The 20,410-nt window shown below is 35.9% G+C and overlaps 1 pseudogene; it reads right to left on the bottom strand.

Moving 5' to 3' along the window:
* The window catches only part of LOC143390103 (F-BAR and double SH3 domains protein 2-like), a 138,325-nt pseudogene that overhangs the window by 16,789 nt on the left and 101,126 nt on the right, over window positions 1-20,410 (bottom strand).

Here is a 20,410-nt window from a genome sequence, read left to right as displayed (position 1 = left end):
TGTAATTTCAGTGATTCCAGTAGCTGAGGCAGGAGGATCAAGTCCAAGGTTAGCTCAGGCAACTTAGTAAGACTACGTCTTAATATATAAAATAAAAAGAGCTGGTAGTGTGCCCCTGTGTTCAATCTCCAGTACTGACAAAAAATTATGTAAAAATGATTTAGAAAACCCAGAACAACTTTGAGAACATCTTTAAGAAGTTGGGGGAGCCAGGTGTGACGGCACACGCCTATAAATGCAGCATTCAGGAGGCCGAGACAGAAAGATTGTGAATTCGAAGTCGGTCTCAGCAACTTAGTGAAACCCTGTCTCAAAATAAAAAATAAAAAGGGCTGGGATGTGGCTCAGTGGTTAAGTGCCTCTGGGTTCAATCCTTGGTACAAAAAAAAAGTTGGAGGACTTATCCTCCCTGACTTCAACATTTTATAATTTTGGGGGCGATGGTGTTTATTTCTACTCAACAAAATCCAACCTGTTACTTGGAACACCTTAAGACTCCTAAACAGTCTCCCTCTTCAAATCCTATCTTCACAGATAGTATAGGTTGATTCCAATCACAGTCATGCATTGCTTAGAGATGGGGACTACTTCTGAGAATGCATTGTTAGATTGTTAGGGGTTTTTATCATGGTGTGAACATCGCAGAGAATGCTTACCAAATTAAGAGGCCTATGTTACTACATGACAATTTTTTTCTTTCTATATTTTAGATGACATAATTCTTACGGGACCATCATTAGATGGGCACCCATTGTTACATCTTGGGAGCAAGTTTTTACCCCTCATATATTAGATCACACACTAATTTCTAAGGTATATAAAGAACTCAAAAAGCTAAACACCAAAAAAAAAAAAAACACAAAACAAAACAAACAAACAAACAAACAAAAACCCACAACCCAATCAATAAATGGGCCAAGGACATGAATAGACACTTCTCAGAACAGGATATTCAATCAATCAACAAATATATGAAAAAATATTCATCATCTCTAGCAATTAGAGAAATGCAAATCAAAACTACTCTAAGATACCATCTGACTCCAGTCAGAATGGCAGATATTATGAAGACAAACAATAATAAGTGTTGGTGAGGATGTGGGGAAAAAGGCACACCCATACATTGCTGGTGGGACTGCAAATTGGGGCAGTCAATATGGAAAGCACTATGGAGATTCCTTTGAAATCTGGGAATGGAACCACCATTTGACCCAGCTATCCCTCTCCTCAGACTATACCCAAAGGACTTAAAAACAGCATACTACAGGGACACAGCCACATCAATGTTTATAGCAGCACAATTCACAATAGCTAAACTGTGGAGCCAACCTAGATGCCCTTCAGTGGATGAATGGATTAAAAAATGTGGTATATATACACAATGGAATATTACTCAGCACTAAAAGAGAATAAAATTATGGCATTTGCAGGTAAATGGATGCAGTTGGAGAAGATAATGCTAAGAGAAGTTAACCAATCCCAAAAAAACATTTTATAATTTTATAGGACTTAAGACAATGGAGTACTGGCATCAAACTAGACAAATAGATCCACCAATGAAACCAAACAAATGTTGAGCAATAAACACTAGTGGATTACTGGTTGACTAATGAGAGATGGGAAAGGCAGATTACAAAGGAAATGAGGAAACCTCTGGGGGTAATAGATACGTTCATCATTATAATGGTGGTGGTTTCATGGTGTATACATGTGTCTGTATGTATTAGACTGTGCACATTTAGATATGTGCAGATTATCGTATGTCAATTCTATCACAGTAAAGCTGTTAAAAATATTAAAAAAACTTGGGAATTTTAATGTCATCTTTCATACAGTACTTGATGCTATAAAACCATTAACTACATTGGAAATGGGACCTTCAATGATGATTCAACAAATGCTTCAGAAATGAAAAATAATAAAAGAATGCACAGCTATTAAAACATCATAGAAGTTAGAGGAAGAAAGGGAACTCAGAGATGGTGAAAGAATTGATAAAGAGCAGGACTTCAGAGGGAGATATATTTTGGTTCAAATGTCACTTCTCTTCATTTATATGCTGTGTGCCTTCAGGAGGTATTTAATTCTCCCAAGTGTGTGTCCTCAACGTAAATACACTCAGGATTTTTGTGCTCATTAATTAATTGTGCTCATATATATAACGTATGATTGTATTTGGCAGAATACCTGGGTCATAATACACTCTATCAATGTGAACTCCCTCCATTGAGTAGTAATGCACCTGTCAGAACTAGAGTAAATGGCTTTTCTGAGGTTCAGATAAATATTTTTAACATGTACTATGTATAAGAAACTGTGTCAGGCACTTTATTTTTTTCTTGTAAGAAATTAAGTTAATTCCTTTATTTCATAGAAATCATAATTGATGAGATAGTTTTAAGAACTTTGAATTAATAACTTAATTTCCTAAAAAAGTCATCATAAACAAAATAAAGTTGATAATAACAACACAGTATTCCACTAGGTAGAGATAAATAGCATTACTTTTTTTTTAAACTATGTTGCCTCTGCTGCTTTCAAATTTGCCTTTTCTGTCTCAGGAGTAACTGGGATTACAGGAGTGTGCCACTGCATTCAGCTCATTATCTTTTCTGATGGCTTTTCTTCTAGTAATAACATATATGTACATACATTTTTTATAATTTATTTATCCTCACATTTTTGTGCTAAGAGCATAACATCTACTTTTGTTACATTTTTCATAAATAACATACCATAATTAACTATAGCTACTTTGCTGTACAATAGATCTCCTCATTTATTCTTTTCTAACTATGATCATATTTTCTTTAACCATATACCTTCACCCAATCATCCCAATCTCTAGGAACCACCATTCAACTCTACTTCTGAGATAATTTTTTTTAAGATTTCACATATAAGAGAGAATATAAGATATTTATCTTTTTGTGCCTGGATTATTTTACTTGACATAATGTCCTTTAGATTTATCCATGCTGTCATGAATGACAGGACTGCACTGTTTTTATGGCTCAACAACATTCATATATATATATGCCATATTTTAAATTAATTAATTATTTGGTACTGGGGCACTTAACCACTGAACCATATTCCCAGACCTTTTTATTTTTAAATTTACAACAGGATCTTGCTAAGTTACTTAGAGTCTCACTAAGTAGCTGAGGCTGGCTTTGAACTTGTGATCCTTTTGCCTCAGCCTCCCAAGTTGCTGGACAGATATGCACAATTGAGCCCAACTAAATGCCACAATTTAAAACCCAGAAATCTGATGATGGATGTTTAGGTTGATTCCATATCTTAGTCATTGTGAATAGCACTGTGATAAACATGGGAAAGTAGATAACCTCCTTCAACATACTGATTTCATTTCTTTTGAATATGTACCCATTAATGGGATTGCTAGATTGGCACTTGTTATTATGGCTATGCAGAAAGTCAAGGAACATAGTATACATCCCCTCAGAGTGAAATTCTGTACATCTTTTCGCCTACCTTTTGGCCGTAGCTGTCATTAAGTGAGACTGGTTCTCTTGATCTGTGGGCACTAACTTAATAGACATATTCAATTTAGTAATTCTCAGTACCTAGTGAAGGGTCTCATAAGAAGGACTGGCTCAAGGCATACTTACTGAAGTAAGCTGTTCCTACTGAGGATTTGTTAGTTTCACTAAAAGAGTAGGCTCTTTTGAATATGGAGTTTAGTTAAATAAAAACCACGATTGCTCATTTGGAAATACTGTAAATGCAAAAGCAACTGAAGATTTTTGTAGGCACATTCTACAAACTGTTTTCAACAGTTTGCATTTATAAAAATCGGCTGTTTCTTTTCACTGGGATTAGCTTAAACCAAAAACAGATTTTCATATTCAAAAACAAAGACCTCTATACTGCAAGAACTATTAGGCAATACCTGGGCTGATGGAACTAAACTACATCTCAACGGTTAAAAATATTTAATCTACTAATAAATTTGAGAGGTTTTCCATTACAAAAAAAGATTAATTTCCTTGCATTTCAATCATACTATTCAACATCGTCTTCATAATGACCGGAGTCAGAATTTCTGTGTAACTCTCATATTCAATCATCATACTCTTAGACAAAGTTGACTGTTTGCTTTTGTTCAATATTTGGGGGAAGTGGCTAAAAATAGGGAAGTCAAGTACATAGTATTAGCTATAATTAGAAAGTTTAAGAAAAAAAAAACCAATATTAAACAAGGACTGCAAATCTCTGACCAACTAATCCCACTCTGAAAATCTGTACTACAGGAAAAATTCTCAATATGGAAAAATACAGTCACCTGTTGGTATCCAAGGCAGGTTGGCTCCAGGACCTCTCATGGATACCAAAATCTATCAATGTCCAAATCTCTAATATAAAATGGCATAGTATTTGCATATTAAACAACACACATTCTCCCATGTATTTTAAATCATTGCTTACATTGCCTAATACAATGTAAATGCTATGTAAAAAGTTGTTACTGGGGCTGAGGTTATAGCTCAATGGGAGTGCTTGCCCAGCATGTGTGAGGCACTGGGTTCGAGTCTTAAGAACCACATGTAAATAAATGAAATAAAGGTCCAGTGACAACTAAAAAAATATTTTTTAAAAAAGTTGCTATACTATTTTGTCCAGGGAATATTGATAAGAGAAAAAAAGTCTGTATATGTTCACAATTGAAGTGATTTTTCTCCCAATTTTTTTGATCAGTGGTTGGTTGAATCCATGGATGCAGAATCCGGGTATATGGAAAGCCAATTATATGTGTAAAAATTTTTTATATTATTTAAAATAGCAAAAATTTGGAGGCAGTCTAAATAATGAGCATATAAGAGAACATTTAAGTGAATTTTATTATGCCTTCCTAATGGAATACTGTACAGGCACTGGAAGAATAATTATGAAGATCATCTAGTGACAAGGCATGTTAGGCTGGAAAAATACAAAATTAATTTAATTATGATAAATATATTTAAAATATATATATCAGTAATGAATATATTTCAAAACATGTTGTATACCATAAATATATATAATTTGTGCTTGCCAATTACATGAAAATGAAGAAAGAAAAGAGGAACGAATTTTACCACATTGCTATCTGTAGTGTTATGGAACTTTTGGTCATTTGCCTCCCCATTCTGTTTTCTAATTTTTTTTTTGTAATATAGTTATGTAACTTTTCCTATCATAGAGTTAATATAATTTCAAAAGTTAGGTTGTAAATTGGTTGTGGATTTTGAGTAAGGGAAAACAAAGAAAAAAAAGAGGGATGAATGACATGAAGACAGACTAAGTCACTGGCAGCAATTCAAACACAGGAAGCTCTTCAGTTACCCACCAACTGAACATTTACACCAGCAGACTGTTCTCCTTTTAAACAATGTTGCCATATTCTGAGATTCTTTTTTTTTTTCTTCCCAGTTTTATATTCTGTACCACGTATGAAGCAGAAGACAAAGAGTCAATGCTCAAGTATAGTTCCTTCCTTATTCTATAAGATAAATAGACTGTATATTGAAAAAACATTTATATTTTATAAGGTAATTTTCAGTTATACTGTTAATGTCTACCAGTAGTATCAATCATATTTTCTAGATGACTAATGCTTTTGTTGGCATCTATAATGGAAGAAAATATTTGGTTACTAGAATGTGTGCTTCTGCTTTACATTTGTCAGCCAGCTAGCTGTCAGTGTGAAGAGATACAATCCTCTCTAAGTTATTTTAGAGATGTTATTCAAAAGCAGGTCAAATAAATATTGGGACCTCATTAAATAATTTTGTGACTGAATCTCTCTTTAATTTATATTGTCAGTAGATCTTCTACAAAATATAATCCCTCAATGAGGAGGGAAGACATAGGATTACCAAGACTGACTAGATAGAAGGAAAATGTGGGATGAGATTGCAAAATACTTCCTTTACCAGAGACATGTCTCTAGATGAGCTGATGTCTACATACCACTAGATGCACATTTCCTTCATTCCCCTCCTTTATACTCTGGAGCCCTTCCTCTTTATTTCTTGCTAAAATTCTTCAAGGACTACCTTCAAATGACATTTTCTGCATGAGGCAAACTTCTTCTAACTAGTATTGAGCTTTTCTGGCTGCATGTCACAGAACTATGAGATTTTAGAGCTGGAGATCTTGGAATCAATTAACTTAACATTCTCTCAGAAATCCAGAAAAAAGTGACTTTTCCCAAGGTGTGCTGATGATAGAGGTAAGCAATTTCAAGCGGCCACACAGTGGCCCAGTCACACACTGCTACATATCACTAAGGTCTATGAAAGTCTTGTCTTCTCTCCCAGCTTGTAAGCTCTTTGAGGAGAGAAACAAGTTTTATTTACCTCCAATTTGCCTGGAAGTAAGCACAATGTGAAGTGATACGGACCTTCTCAGGTGGTTTAGTCAGAAGAGGTGCTAGTCCAAGGATAGTAATGGGTTTGATTGGTTGGAAACAGTGCTGCTGCTGTAGAAGCCAAAAGCAAGTTTGTGCCCAGAATTTGCTGACATTATAAACTATACAACAAAGTAACCTAAAGCAGATTGGAATTAACATCTTTTAAAAGATGCAATAGGAAGAAATATTCCATGACATGAAGCAACTCTGTTCTAATGAAAACATGGCAAGCTCTTCTAACCCCAAAGTCATTTGGGTGATGTGTGGTTTTTTCCCCTGGACTGAATTACCATTAATAGTGAAATAAAAATAAACCTTCAATAGATCTTGTCTTCTTAAATGTATACCCACACACAATCCTTTTTAAATGTGCAAGTGTATGCCCATTAAAAAAATCAGAATTTTATGTGAAAAAACTGAAAAAACTTCTAAGAATGTTTTAAAACTTTGGCTAATTTCTCTATCAAGGACGCTTTATTTCTGAAGGACACAACATTACAAATACAGTGGAACTTGGGAGATTTTAGCTTTTAGTTTGCTACTGTTCCACCCACCCACCTATGTATCCATCTTTTTCTCCATTTCTTCCTTCAACAAATATGAAGAACCTATTATGTGCCAGACATTTAGCTGTGCAGAGCAATGAACTAGGCAGATATGGCAATTATATTTCAGAGAGGAAGACGGACAATAAACAAAAGAAAACAAAGAAGAGAAGTACAAACTGTGATAACACCATTAAGGAAATAAACAAGATGAGAGAGAGTAATGGGTAACAAGGTGGCAGTAGGAATTAGGTCTGACTAGAATGCATCACATATCCACCTATGTAGTATCAGGGAAATCAATGAACTTTTCTGATTCTTAGATCTTTAACATGACAAACCAAAGTTGAACTGGATGACATCCAAGTGGAAAGACCTTTGGATGTGAAGTAAGAAAACTTAAGCTTGTGCCCCAGGTTTGACAATCAAGTATGAGAGCCTGTGGGAGCTGGAGTTACCTTTACACTGAGCCTCCACACTGCTGAAAATTTGTTTATTTTAATTTTGAGACAGGTATGGTTATGTTGTGCAGGCAAGGTGCGAACTCCTGGACTTGAGCGATTCTCTTGTCTCAGCCTCCTGTGTCACTGAGACTACAGCTGTGTGCCACCACGCCTCACTCACACTTCTTTAAGATTTTACAACTCTGAATGTTTTTCATTTTCACTAAAGATGACTTCTGAAAACTTCAGAAAGGCTAGGTTAAGTTTTCTATTCTACTACTTCTAGCTAAGAAGTACATTTACTTCATGAATAGAATAAATAATGAGATTGGTAGATAATCATTGATAACCCCATTAATGACAATGTATTCTTTTTCTGCACATTAAAAAAAACATTAACAAACTGCTTTTATCTTCTCTCTTCTTTTTCCTGTACTTCTTTTTCATCCTTTAGTGAAAGCCCATCATATCCAAGAAAAGAAACCATACCGAGTGTAGTGTGCCATTGCTGGTGGCTGCAGGAGTGTGGGCCCATCGCTCATTTTCCAGTTCTTCCATTACTTGGTTCATGGCACTCTTTAGCCATGTGTCCACAGAAATGCCAATCTGCTTTAGCAGGTCTAGCCGGGCTTCAGCTTTCAACTTAATTATCTAAGGAAACCAAGAAAATGATCAGAAATCAAGGCATTTCCCCCCTTTCATTATTAAATTATTTCCCATTTATTTATTTAGGACAATCTTGATATTCACAAGCAATTCTTCTTGGGTATAAAAGGTAATTTATCATTTGCAGAGAGGAGGAGAAAGGAAAGGAACATAAACACAAGAGCAGTCCCCCTAAACATGGCAATAGCATACTTCTTCCTTCTATATATCTATTGGGGGTGGGGGTATGTGCTGGAGATTGAAACCAAGGTCTTGTGCTAGATAAGCATGTGCTCTACTACTGAGCTACACCTCCAGCCCTTGACTGACTGTATCTTCACAAGAGCATAGTACTGATGACACATCAAATATAACTTATGAGGGGCTGGGGTTGTGGTCAGCTGTAGAGCGCTCGCCTAGCACATGCAAGGCCCTGGGTTTGATCCTCAACACCACATAAAAATAAATAAATATAATAAAGGTATAAAAATTTAAAAATACATAACTTATGAATAGGAAAAGGAAGTATGCCATAAAGCCTACTCCCCCCCCCCGTTAACAAGGCTACCCCTCAGAACATCCTAAAATCCAGTATTTTCAGCCTTATAATCCAACTCTTGGTCTTTTTCTTTTCCTCTATAATCCATCTTTTACAGGCTGTGCATGGTCTCATCATGTCACTTCCCTGCTAAAATCTTCTACAAAAACTCTGGAGTGCCTACTGAATATAGAATTAACTAAATTTTAACATGGAACAAGCCATCTTTCAAATTCAACTTATTTCCTCCACTACTTTCCACACACCCTGCGCTCCCACACTACTATGTGCTGTTCCTCTAATATATCATGTGCTCTCATGCCTCTGTTTATGAGGGTCCCTCTGTGCATAATATCTTTTTATTGCCTTTTGATGTCTGGTGAGTTCCTACCTTTCAAGAGTCAGTTCAAATATTATCCTTTCTCTGAAGATCTTCATGACCACCCCGCCTCCTTACTCCATACCCCTTTCTCTGCTCCCAAGGCAGGTTATACAGACCCACTCAAAATGTGGTAGCATACACATTACTTTATACTCATCTGTGCAACTGCTGACCTTTTAAATATAACTAGGCTCCTTAATGACTGGAGCACTGACATTCGGTGCTATTCTTCTGATAAGTGTTTGATAATTGTTTTGAATGAGTATCCTATATAAAGTAACTTCTATTTGCTCTTCTAAGAAAAGATTTTACTTTGAAGAGGTATACTACTTCAGTTGATATTAATCTTAAGATGCATTCAGTGCCACTGAGTTAAAAACTACGGTTTCCTTTCAATAACCACTTTTTAATAACAAATGATCTCTTTTTAATAATTCTAATATTTTCAGCACAAGCTTAAATAACTTCTTTTTTTAATATTTATTTTTAATTTTTTGGTGGACACAACATCTTTGTTTTATTTTTATGTGGTGCTGAGGATCGAACCCAGCGTCCCGTGCATGCCAGGTGAGAGCGCTACCGCTTGAGCCACATCCCCAGCCCCAATAACTTCCCTTTTGATTTGGCTGCCTTTGGTGATTGTTAGTTGATTAATAGTCTTCTTGCTTTTAAGTTATGATGCTGCTGTCAGAAATAGTGGGGACTGGAAAAAAGTTCCTCTTCTACAAATTCAAGAAAGGGAATGACTGCCTCGTCTTTAGTCCTTATTACAAAAAAACTTACTAAACAAGTGACTATAAAACCAATTTTAAATCTGTCTGAAACAGTGACTGCTCTGCTACAACAGGCATGCCTCTGAAAGTCATCCTCCAGTGACAGCTCCATGCTTGTCTGATTGACAATCATCTCCAGCCTCATCCAGTATTCATGCCTTTACTTCTGCTTTGGGTAGTCTGCCATCTCCAAAAACCATGGCTGGGAGCAGGGGGTGAGGTGTGTGTGCAGCTCAGTGTAGAACACTTGCTTATAATCAAGTTCTGGGTTCCATCTCCAGCAGCGAAAATACTGCTCCCTCCAACCCAACCAAATAACTGACCAAACAAACAAACAAACCCCAAACAAAACCTCCACCCATGCTAGGAGTGAGTCAATCCCTAAAACATTCCCAGTCTGCCAATCCCTAAAATTCATGCTTTCCTAAATCCTACATATCAGCTCTTGCTTTGTTTAGAGAGAATGTTTTGTAAAGATCATTCTGTTCAATAAATGTAATTCATCACACATCAATAGACTTAAAGATAAGAATCATATGATCATCTCAATAGATGCAGAAAAAGCATTCAACAAAATACAGCACCCTTTCATGTTCAACACACTAGAAAAACTGGGTATAACAGGAACATATCTCAACATTCTAAAAGCTATCTATGCTAAGCCCCAGGCCAACATCATTCTAAATGAAGACAAATTGAAAACATTCCCTCTAAAAATAGGAACAAGACAGGGATGCCCTCTTTCACCACTTCTATTTAAAATAGTTCTTGAAACACTGGCTAGAGCAATTAGACAGAAGAAACAAATTAAAGGGATATGGATAGGAAAAGAAGAACTCAAATTAGCACTATTTGCCAACGATATGATGCTATACCGAGAAGACCCAAAAATTTCCACCAGAAAACATTTAGAACTAATGTTTGAATTCAGCAAAGTATGAGAATATAAAATCAACACTCATAAATCAAAGGCATTTCTGTATATCAGTGACAAATCCTCTGAAAGAAAAACTACCCCATTTACAATAGCCTGAAAAAAAAAAACCTTGGGAATCAACTAAAGAGGTGAAAGACCTCTATAATGAAAACTACAGAACACTAATGAAAGAAATTAAAGAAGACCTTAGAAGATGGAAAGATCTCCCTTGTTCTTGGATAGGCAGAATTAAAATTGTCAAAATGACCATACTACCAAAAGTACTATACAGATTTAATGCAATTCCAATCAAAATCCCAATGACATTCCTCATAGAAATAGAAAAAGCAGTCACGAAATTCATCTAGAAAAATAAGAGAAACAGAATAGCTAAAGCAATCCTTAGCCAAGAAGAGTGAAGCAGGTGACATCACTATACCAGACTTTAAACTATACTACAGAGCAATAGTAACAAAAACAGTATGATATTGTTACCAAAATAGACTGGTAGATCAATGGTACAGCATAGAGGACACAGAAACTAACCCATATAATTACAGTTATATTAGACAAAGGTGCCAAAAACATATATTGGAGAAAAGATAGCCTCTTTAACAAATGGTGCTGAAAAAACTGGAAATCCAGATGCAACAAAATGAAATTAAATCCCTATCTTTCACCATGCACAAAATTCAACTCAAAGTTTATCAAGGACCAGGAATTAAACCAGATACCCTGCACCTAAAAGAAGAAAAAGTAGGCCCTAATCTCCATCATGTTGGATTAGGTCCTGTAAGTCTCGATAGTGCAAGAATTAAAAGAATCAACAAATGTTATTGATTCAAACTAAAAATCTTCTTTTCAGCAAAAGAAACATCAGTGAGGGGAATAGAGAGCCTAAAGAATGAGAGCAAATTTTTACCACATGCTCATCAGAGCACTAATCTCTAGGTTATATAAAGAACTCAAAAACCCTGACACCAAAAAAACCAAATAACCCAATCAGTAAATGGGCCAAGGAACTGAACAGATGATATACAATCAATGAACAAATATATGTAAAAATGTTCAACATCTCTAGCAATTAGAGAAATGAAAATCAAAACTAACTCTTAAGATTTTATCTCACTCTAGTCAGAATGGCAGCTATTAAGAATATAAACAGGGCTGGGGATGTGGCTCAAGCGGTAGTGCGCTCGCCTGGCATGCATGCGGCCCGGGTTCGATCCTCAGCACCATAAACAAAGATGTTGTGTCCGCCGAAAACTAAAAAATAAACATTAAAAATCTCTTTCTCTCTCTCTCTTCAATAAGTGTTGGAGAGGATGTGGGGAAAAAGGCACACCCATACATTGCTGGTGGGACTGCAAATTGGTGCAGCCATCTGGAAAGCAGTATGGAGATTCCTTAGAAAACTGAGAATGGAATCACCATTTGACCCAGCTATCCTACTCCTCAGTCTATACCCAAAGGACTTACAAACAGCATACTACAGGAACACAGCCACATCAATGTTTATAGCAGCACAATTCACAATACCTAACTGTGGAACCAACCTAGATGTCCTTTAGTAGATGATTGGATATTTAAACTGTATATGTGTGTGTGTGTGTGTGTGTGTGTGTGTGTATACATACATACATATACATACACACACCACACATACACACACAATGGAATATTACTCAGCATTAAAAGAGAATAAAATCATGGTATTTGCAGGTAAATGGATGGAGTTGGAAAATATAATGCTAAGTAAAGTAAGCCAATCCCAAAAAACCAAATGCCAAATGTTTTCTCATATAAGAATGCTGATTCATAATGGGGATGAGGAGGGGAACATGGGAGGAATAGACAAACTCTAGATAAGGCAAAGGGAAGTTATGGGAAGGGAGGGGGCATGGGGATAAGAAAGGAAATGGAATGAAATGGACATCATTACTCTAACTACATATATGAAGACATGAATGGCATGACTCTACATTGTGTACAACCAGAGATATGAAAAATTGTGCTATATATATGTAATATGAATTGAAATGCATTCTGCTGTCATATATAACAAATTAGAATAAATTAAAAAACAAAAAAGATCATTCTGTTATTTAGCAAGTAATAAATTCAGCTTAATTGTTTCACATATTAGAATGGTGGTCTCTTTCTTTTAACTTTGAAATTTCCAATGAGAGAATTCTTTTTTTTTAAATTTTATGTATGTATGTATGTATGTATATATGTATGTGGTAGTGAGGAACAAACCCAGTAACTCATACATGCTAAGCAAGTGCTCTACCACTGAGCCACAATCCCAGCACCCCCAATGAGAGAATTCTGATGACCCTCTCTTGGTGGCTTTCTGTTTGACTCTCACAGATTCCACTCATAATACAATTTTAGTCGACCTCTTCTTGGGAAGTTGGTGTCAAAAACAACCTGATCTCTGATTTGTTCAAGTGGGGTTTTATGGCTGAATTAATGTTGTTATCTTAAGAGATTTTAAAGCATATAATTTTTTTTAAATGGAGGCAAAATTCACCATCCTAACCATTTTAAAGTTCAAAATTGAATGGTTTGGGGTATCATATAGATTGTTATGTAAAGTAATTAGAGTTTTGGCTTAAAGGGACATCATTTGGTAAATATTCTTGAAAAATTAGCTTTTTTGATCGCTCATGAAAAAATAAATTTAATATGTAATTAAAAGACAGAAAAAAAAGAATCTTTATCTTTCTTTTGTCTTCCCTCCCTCCCTTTTTTGGTAATAGTTTTATGGACATATAATTCATATACCATAAATTCACTCATTTAAAGACTACAATTCAATGGTTTATAGTACATTCACAGTGCACGCAATCATTTCTGTCAATTTTAGAACATTTAATCATCCCTGAAACAGCTCAGTATGATTGAGCTATTGCTCATTCCCTGCTGCCCTGAGCAGCCACTAGTCTGCTTTCTGTCTGTAGATTTGCCTCTTCTGGATATTTAATATAAATTAAATCATTAAATATGTGGATTTTTTGTGATTAGCTTCTTTCACTTAGCATGTTTTTAAAAAAAATTTTTTTTAGTTATACATGGACACAGTATCTTTATTTTGTTTATTTTTATGTGGTGCTGAGGATCAAACCCAGGGTCTCACATGTGTGAGGCGAGTGCTCTACCGCTGAGCCACAACCCAGCCCCTCACTTAGCATGTTTTTAAGATTAATCTCTGTTGTAACATGTATCAGTACTTCCATATTTTTAATGGCCAAATAATATTCTGTATTTGTCAACTAATGGACACTTGGGTTGTTTCTATTTTTTGACTATTATAATGTAGTTATAACATTCATATACAACTTTTTCTGTGTGCATGTTTTCATTTCTCTAGGGTGTATAGATAGGAGTACATTGTTGGGTCATAAAGCAACAACTCACTTGCAGAATCACTGTTGATCCCACCAGCAGCATATGGTTTCTCCATATCATGGCAAACAACTATTAAAGTCTGCCTTTTTGATTCCAGTCATTCTAGTAGGTGTGAAACTCATGGCTTTGTTTGCATTTCCTTGATGACTAATGGTGTTAAGCATCTTTTCAAGTGCTTATTAGCCATCTGTACATCATTGGAGAATTATCTATTCAGAGTCTTTGCCCATTTTAAAATTGGGCTGATTGTCTTGTTATTTTTGTCTTTTTAAGATGAGTTTTCATGTATTCTCGAAACAAGTCCCTTATCAAGTACATGATTTGCAACATTTTTTCCCATTCTGAGATGTTGTTCACCTTTTTGACTGCATCCTTTATTTTTATTTTTCTGGATTGAACCCAGGAGTACTTAACCACTGAGCCACATCCATAGCTCTCTGTTTTTTTTTTTTAGACAGGGTCTCACTAAGTTGCTGAGGACCTCCATGAGATGCTGGGATTACAGGCGTGTTGCTACTACACTTGGCTTGATCGCATCCTTTAAAGTATGAAAGTTTTTAATTCTGATGAAGTTCAATTTATGTAGTTTTCCCCCCACATTTTTTGCTTGGGCTTTTGGTGTCAAATATAAGAAACTAATCCAAGGTCATAAAGACTTACTTCATGGTTTCTTTTCAGAGTTTCATAATTTTACCTGTTACATTTAGATTACTTTGGAATTAATTTTTGATCTGATGTTAATTTTTAAAATAATTAATTGGTAGGCCTTGAGACTAAGGTGGCTCCAGTATCCTGGATTCCTATGTAAATAAATAGGAACCCAACTCAGTGTAAAGGGTAAAATGAAAAAAGCTTCATCAGTCAAAAACTGCCAACTACCTTCTAACAGGAAAGGATCTAAATAAGGCTACTGCTCCACATTAACCAATCAAATATTTTCTTTTTTTGCTTTCTGGTTCATCCTACAAATCCTCCAAGCACATGCTTAAACCCAGTGGCTCGGGAGGCAAGACAGGAGGATCACTGTTCAAAGCTAACCTCAACATCGAGGCTCTAAGTAACTCAGTGAGACCCTTTCTCTAAATAAAAATACAAAAAAGGGCTAGGGATATGGCTCAGTGGTTGAGTGTCCCTGAGTTAAACCCTCAGTATCCCATCCCCCAAATCATCAGTGTACCTATATGAGAGAAGATCATAAGACATCATTTCAGGAGGGGTCCTATCACATGCCAGTAAGAATGAATGATGCATAGAGAGGCCAAGAAGAATCTGGACAGGCCTTGCTTGGTTTCCCCACTCAGTCTATTAGCACTAGAACATACTCCTTTGTCCAATAAATTTCTACGTGGTTGTCCATACTTCAATCATGTCTATGCAATGAAGTCTCCATAAAATGAGAAGGTTTGGAGAGCTTATGGACAGTTGCATGCATGGAGGCTTGCAGGAAGGTGAACAAAAGCTCATTTTCATGTTAGGATGGTGGTATACAACTCCATGGGAATGGAAGTTTCTGGACTCAGGATTCTTCTAGATCTTGCCCTATATATGTCTTCATCTAGCTGTTTATTCATATCCTTTAAAATACCCATTATAATTGGTAAATGTGTTTCTCTGAGTTCTGTGAATGGCTCTAGCCAGTTAATTTGGCCTAAAAGCAAGGGGATTGTGGGAATCCCAATTTTTAGGCAGTTGGCAGAAGTTCTGGAAACCTGGGCTTGTGACTTGTATCTAAAGTGGGGGCAATCTGGGGCCAATCTGTGGGATCTGATGCCATTTCCAGGTTGATAATGTCAGAGCCGAACTAAATCACTGCCAGGTGTCTATTGAAGAACTGAATGCTTGCTGGCTGGTGGGAAAAAAAAATTCTTGTTTATTTTGGGATCATGAAAGTGATCTGTGTTGTGAGCATAGAGCAGGGGGAATTAGTTTGGTTTGTTTCCTCAAAATCCTCAAGAGATTCCAATTGTTTATTTATTTATATATTTGATACCAGGGATTGAGAGTAGGGGCACTCAACCACTGAGCCACATCCCTAGTCCTATTTTGCATTTTATTTAAAGACAGGGTCTCACTGAGTTGATTAGCACCTTGCTTTTGCTCAGTCTCCCCAGCCATTGGGATAACAGGCGTGTGCCACCACACCCAGCTCCAATTGCTTATATTTTAACAATTGCTTATAAACAGAATTTTCCAGTGTTTTCAAATCAATTTTGATGATATGCAAACTGATTAAAAGCTTTGGAATATACCTTTCTGTAAATTTCATAAAAATTTACTTAACCAAAAATTCTGAGGTGGGTACATTAAACTCCATTTAACAGATGAGAAAAATGATTTAACTGCGATCATACTGATTTTGGTAAATTTTTTACCAATGGTTCCTAATGAATCATGCCTTCTTGTCCAAGTTGTCCCCTCCCATACTGATTCTGGGCTTGTCCTTGTGATTTGGTTTGGCCAAATCCATTTGCTAGAAGCCGAAGCTCACTGATAAGGGCCATTCAACTTTGTTAGGGAGGCCAATTTTACCTATGTGAGGATGAAAGAAGACACAGGAAAGACCCAGCCCTCCAGGCAACTCTATGGCTGAATGTAGTGCTTAAGTAATATCAGGAAAAACCAGTAAAAGAAATGCAGTTAACATCCAGCATAGTAAAAATCAATAAAACACTGCTGCGTTTCCTATAAAGTTAGGGATAGTTTTTAAAGGCAACAACAAATTATTGTTTGAATAATTTAATTTTGGTATGTTTGGGCATTTTCCAGGTATCATTCTGTTACTGATTTTTAATTTAGTTCTGATGGGTCACAGAACTTACTTTGAATCTTTTTTTTTTTTTTTTGTAGTTGTAGAAGGACAGAATGCCCAGAGTCAGTGTGGGAGGGGACTGCTTAGATAAGGCGACATGTTTTATTAGGAACCATTGGTAAAACAATTTACCAAAATCATACCAAAATCATACCAAAATCAGTATGATCTCAGTTAAATCATATTTCTCATCTGTGAGATGGAGTTAAATGTGTCCACCCCCAGAATTGTTCTATGAATTAAATAAAAAATATTTATGGTTATTTTTATGTGGTGCTAAGGATTGAACCCAGTGCCTCACACACAGCCCTGTATGTGAATCTTTATAAACTTAGTGAGACTGATTAACAATCCAGTATATAATGCAGCTGAATGGTACATGTGTATTTTAAAAGACATACATTCTACTCTTGTGCAGCAGAATAGTCTGTGAATGCCAATTAGGTAAAGTCGTATAGTAGCATATAGGATGAAGTTTTTCCATAGTCTTACTGATTTTCCATCTCCTTGTTCTATTATTTGCTGAAAAGTGGTTATTAACTTTCCTAACTACAATTGTAGATTTGTCTTTTTCTTCTTTTAGTTCTGTCAGGGTGTGATTCATGCATTTTGTAGCTGTATTGTTAGTTACACAAATATCCAAGATTATTGTATCTTGATGAACTGACCCTTTCATCATTATGAATCATCTTTTTCTTGGCCTGAAATCCATTTTGTCTGACATTAATATACTCATTACTGGTTTCTAATGATCAGTGTTTGTTTGCCTGCAGTAAGCAATAGCTAAAATTTCTGCTTAGTTTTTTCTTTCTTTCCTTTTTTTTTTTTTTTTTTTTTGCCTTTCAGCCAGTTATTTCCTGGCAAGCTTCTTAGAGTATGTTTCACATAAGGACTCAGGTTTTGGCCAAGGATTGGATGGTAATTTACATGCAAATTTTTGGGCTGCCTGATGTCCATCCTCAAGTCATTAAGAACAAGGATCTCTGCTTGTGCTCTAGTGTGCTGCCCTTCACAGTTTAAGAGCTGCTTAATGCAAATGTCACCAGTACAGGCCCATTCTTTGAAATGGCGATTCCTCTTTGGTTTTAACATGCTTTGGGTCATTTTCCATCTCTGTCAAATGATTTTTGTTTTAATGTTTTTATCCCAGATTAATAACTGTTATACAAAACAGTGAGCCTTTTATAAGCTAATCCCTCTACTATAGTTTAAATCTAAAATGCTCCCTAAAGGCCCATGTGTTATAGGTTTAGTTCCCAGCCTAGTATGATTGGGAGGTGGTGGAAACTTGTAGGACCCAGTGGGAGGTCTTCCAGTCACAGGAGGTATGACTTTGAAGGGGATAATGGGACCCTACCCCTTTTTCTTGCTGTCTTGTTTGTGGCTTGGTTATGAGGTAAGCAGCTTTGCTCCATCATGTGTTCCCCATCATGAAGTGTTTCCTCACCACAGGCCCAAAGGCAGTGGGATGGGACAAATGAACTAAAACCTCAAAACTAGGAGCAGAAATAAAGCTTTTCTCTTTAACTTTATCTGGGCCCCCACCCCACCCCACCAGTGCTGGGAATCAAACCCTGGGCCTCAAAAATGCTAAGTGAGTGATCTGTCATTGTATTACAATGCCAGCCCCCAACCTTTTCTCTTTATAAGGAGATTATCTCTGGTATTTGTTACAGTAACAGAAAACTGTCTAATATACTCCCATTACAAAAAGCAAAAACTGGGGGCTGTGGCTGTGGCTTAATGGTAGAGCACTCACCTAGCATGGGGGTGAGGCACTGGGTTAGATCCTCAGCACCACATATAAATAAGTAAAGCAAAGGTATTGTGTCCAACTACAACTAAAAAATAAATATTAAAAGATAAATAAATAAAGGTATTGTGTCCATTTACAACTAAAAAATACTTTTAAAAAGGCAGGAACTGCTATTGAGATATATTCTACATTCAAAAAGAGTTGCAAAGAAATCTAAAAATTTTGTAGTTCTGATACTGCTTAATATGTATAAAAGGATAAAGAAGTTCCATAAAAAGAAAGAAAGGGGCTGGGGCTGTAGCTCAGTGGAAGACACCTGCTTCACATGTGTGAAGCACCACACAAAAATAAATAAAGATATTTTTAAAAAAGGAGAGGAAAAAAGTACTGAGATTTTCAATGTAAAAGTGGGAAAAAATCAAAGAAATTTAATAAAATCCCTCTAACTTTAAATTTAATTGGATATACCAAAATTAACTCATGATCATAAAACAATAATAAATGCATAGCACTAAATCTAAGAAAGAGGGGCTGGGATTGTGGCTCAGCGGTAGAGCGCTTGCTTAGCATGGGCAGGACCCGGGTTCAATCCTCAGCACCACATAAAAATAAAGGCATTGTGTTGTGTACATCTACATCTAAAAAATAAATATTAAAAAAAATAAATCTAAGAAAGAATAAAAAATAAATGACGCTCACAGTAATAAGCCCAGACCTTCATAGCTCAGACATTAGTGCCTAAATTTCATTCTCTATTAAAAGAAATCTGAGGGCTGGGATTATGGCTTAATAGTGGAGTGCTTGCCTAGCACATTCGAGGTGCTGGGTTTGATCCTCAGCACCACACAGAAATGAATGAATGAGATGGAGGTGTTGTGTCCAATAACAACTAAAGAAAAGAAAATGAAAAATAAAAGAAAGAAAGAAAGAAAGGAAACAAACAAATAAATAAATCTGATCTCCTTGGAGCTAATTCTAAGTCTGGGCAGGGAAAATATAAGGTGAGCCTATGAAAGCTTGTTGTGCTTAAAAGAAAGTATTCAAACTATTGGGGGTAACATCAAAGGGATACAGAAGACACTCTGAATGGACTCCAACTTTAGATAATATGGGGCAAAATTTAGATAATATGGGATTTAGAAAATGACAACTGAATTAATCTAACAAAAAATGAACAAAAATTCATAAGCTGAAAATACATAGGGTAAGACTCCTCAATATTATTGAGGGGTCAATTTTCATCAAATTGATTTATACATTCAGTATAATTCCAATCAAAATCCCAGCCATCTTTTTTTTTTTTTTTTTTGTAGAAACTGATAAGCTGATGAAAATGAGAATAGTCCAAACAATTTGAGGACTTACAGTAACTGATCCCAGGACTTATTATTCTAAAGTCATTAAGACTGGACACTGGCATAAGGATAGACATATAGATCAATGGAACTGAACACAATCAAAGGAAGATTCACACATACATAGTCAGTTGTATTCAGTAGAGTTGCAAAGGTAATGAGGAAAACTGCTGGGAAAACTGCATCTCTATGTTGAAAAGAAAAACCATGACTGTTAACTCAAACTGGACCTCAACAACTGAAATAATTCTTAGGATCATAGCCCAAACAGAACACTAAAATTACAACACTTTTTAGAAAACATAAGAGAATATATCACAACTTTAGTGTGGGCCAAAAATGTCTTAAGATTTAACCATAAGATAATATTGATAAATCAGATCTCACCAAAATTAAAAATTTACAATATAGAAAAT

Source organism: Callospermophilus lateralis, unplaced genomic scaffold (assembly GCF_048772815.1).
Source record: "Callospermophilus lateralis isolate mCalLat2 unplaced genomic scaffold, mCalLat2.hap1 Scaffold_309, whole genome shotgun sequence".
Taxonomy (NCBI): Eukaryota; Metazoa; Chordata; class Mammalia; order Rodentia; family Sciuridae; genus Callospermophilus; species Callospermophilus lateralis.
Note: the sequence above shows the minus strand (reverse complement) of the source record. Positions and strands in the feature narration are given on the sequence as shown.